Raw genomic sequence first — 3,126 nt, 5'->3', positions numbered from 1 at the left:
TTCCGCCAACGTCCGAGGGAACGACTCAACAAATCGTCCCGTGACCAAACTCAGTAGTGGCTGCAACACCTGACCATCCGCTGCCCCATTCAATGATCTCGCCAGGTTATTTGCGCTCCTGCACGACACACAAGGTCAGTCCAAACCAATCAGGCAAACTTCAGAACAATCACTTACTCCGCAGCTAATCGTTCCCCAAGGAACCAAGCGTCGCTTCCACTGCGCTCAGACGCGTTTCTATACGCCCAACAGCGGTAGCTAACTGCATCATCTCCCTCCGCATCTCCTGCATCAATCCCAGGGAGTTCCCCACCCTCCATTCACAGCCGGAAGATTGGGTAGCAAAGCACTTCTGCTCAGCAAGTATAGTAAAGGCACCCGCAACTTGGCGAAAATCGGGCTGCGCTGTCATCGCGACCGTAGAAAAGATTCCAAAGTGGGGATGAGGGGTGGAAGTTCCAATAAGGCATCCTCACCTAACGCGTTACGCGTTTATCCACTTCACCAAATCACCTGCCTAGCAACGCCCTACTTCTCCCAAAAATGACAAAGGACCAGCCTTACGACGACCTATCCCCGCACGTCTACTTCCCGGCAGTACAGTGTCCTAAGATAATATTCCCATTATCCTAAAACTTCTTTATCCTATAACTAGTATATCCTAGTATACTCTATATCCTTAAATAATTTAACCTATTTAATTTTTATTAATTAAAAAAATTATCTTTTTATAATTTTAATAGCTTAAATTATATTAACTTTTATTATATTATAATGATTTATAGATTTTAAAATTATTTTTCCTTCAATTTACCTTACCTTTTTATTAGATATATTTATAATATATTTTTTATAGGAGTAGGGCTTTATACCCTTCTAGTAGTAAATAAAAGCTAACTAAATAATATATTATATCCTTAGAAAAGAGAAAAGACGGGCTATAGAATAATATACTTTTATAATATCTATATAACTATCCTATATTAATAAGCTATTAACTTCTCTCATATATTACTAATTTAGCTTTAAAGCTAGATAAAAACTAACTCTACTTCCTTATAGGTCGTAAGGTAGTCTAAGCGCCCTATCCAGGCAGTGATTCAGAAGGTTAGTCTATTATATATAGATCTAATCCCTTAGACCTTTTTCTTATTTTCTAGATAATAGAATATATACTTAATATTAGATTATACTCGTTACTTCCCCTTACGTAGTAATTCCTATCTATTTTCTACGTTCTTAACTATTAGGAACGGATACCTTCTAGGACTACCCTTACTCCTACTAGGGTTAATCCGAGCTATCCTCAAAGTTATTCCTTAATTAACTAAATTCCTACTTACCTCCGATTTATACGAAAACTATATTATTCTATAGCTAAAAATAAGGGCTACTAGAATCCTTTATTCGTTTCCCCCTCTAACACTTCCCTCCCGAGATATCTTCTCTTTTACTTTATTATTCCTCTATCGACTTTATCTATTTATTTCTCTATTATCGATTTATATTATATTATAACCTATCCTCTTAGTCGTTACCTAGAATATACCTTAATAATATATAATATTTTCTATATTCCTTCCTCTTTAAGATTATCATTTATAGAATTAATAAATTCTATTAATAATTTCTTATAATTTAATATTATTATTATTATTTTAGAAGAGAAATAAATAATTCGAAGAGAAATTTCATTTAATAATCCTAAGATCTATTATCTAATAGATTAAAACCTATTAAATAGTTATAAAAAGATAAAAGAAAGAGGAAGACGAAGGGATTAAGCCTTCTCTAAATTAAGCGCTACCCTCCTTCTAATAGTCCTTATTAATATCTACTATTCTATATAACTATTCTCTTCTAGTCGTTTCTCTTATAGGCTTTCATAAGACTTAATTAATAAATTATCTCTTTCCCTAAAATAGACAGTTCTATAGTAAGATATTATAATAACAGCGAAGTATATAGCGAGCTACTATACGAAAATGCTATTATTATATCGTTTTTGAAATATGTGGTAAGTTGTCTTAGGATTGATTCCTGAATTGAATCGTGCTTGGGTAGTATGTGAGAGAATATTCAAAGTCCGATGATGCTTAAAGACCTAGGATAGTGACGTTGAATGGAGCATATTGGATTCATTCGTATGGGTATCGTCGTGAATCACGGACTCAATCCGCTTAAACAAGCCCAATACAAGGTGAATCATGGTGCACAAAATTTGAACAGTCAAATGTAACGCTTCCCTTTTGAAAGTGAACGGAGTGCTTTCTTTTCTGTCGAGCCATGTGAATCGACGTTGAAAGGAAGCATCTCGCAGACTTGAGACTGTTTCGAAGGAGACGAGACTCGGCATACGAGGAAGTCGCAACCATCACCCCACAATAATCGCGTTTTCTCTTTCTCTCATCCTTCAATTCTTGTCAGCGGTATGGAGCTCAGTGTCCATCTCGCTGCTGCTCAGCAAGTGGTGAACCTCCATACGCACCCCGCTTACCAGCGCACTTTGTTGCTGCAACGGTTGACAGCAATATATCCAGCACCAGCATCTACATGCGGCTGCATGATCTTCTAACTTAGACTACCACCGAGCCGAATGCCTATACGGCCGACTCTGCCTATATAAATACGCCCAACGAACATTTTCGTCCACACTCGCAATCACCAGCCTGGCAACAATGTGTTGGACCTGCATCAAGGAGCCCTGCTGCTCGCGTTGCGCAAAGCGCATCACGGTTCTCACCGAGCATATAAGCGATCGAGCCTACGCGTCCAGCCTAATAGTCTATGACATGGCATGCATCAACTCCACGAACGGGACCTGGGGATCGTGCCCGGGCTTCAACGTCAGCAATAAATCATGGTGGCTAACGGAGTACATCTGGGCGCGCGACATCGCGCCTTTGAACGACATGTACATCTGCAAAGAATGCATCTACGACCACGCTATCAGAACCATGAACTAGAGGGTGCTGGGTGGAGTGTTGCCTGGTTCGAGGGTGTCGCCGCGAGGGTCGCAGATCATCGTCATCGACTATGCCAAGGCGCGCCCGGAGCTCTTCAGGAACTGGGCATGCTTTCCCCGACGATGTCGAGATTTACGAATATCTGGATGCACCAGGCACG

The sequence above is a fragment of the Verticillium alfalfae genome, genomic scaffold (assembly GCF_000150825.1).
Source record: "Verticillium alfalfae VaMs.102 supercont1.9 genomic scaffold, whole genome shotgun sequence".
NCBI classification, from domain to species: Eukaryota; Fungi; Ascomycota; class Sordariomycetes; order Glomerellales; family Plectosphaerellaceae; genus Verticillium; species Verticillium alfalfae.
Note: the sequence above shows the minus strand (reverse complement) of the source record.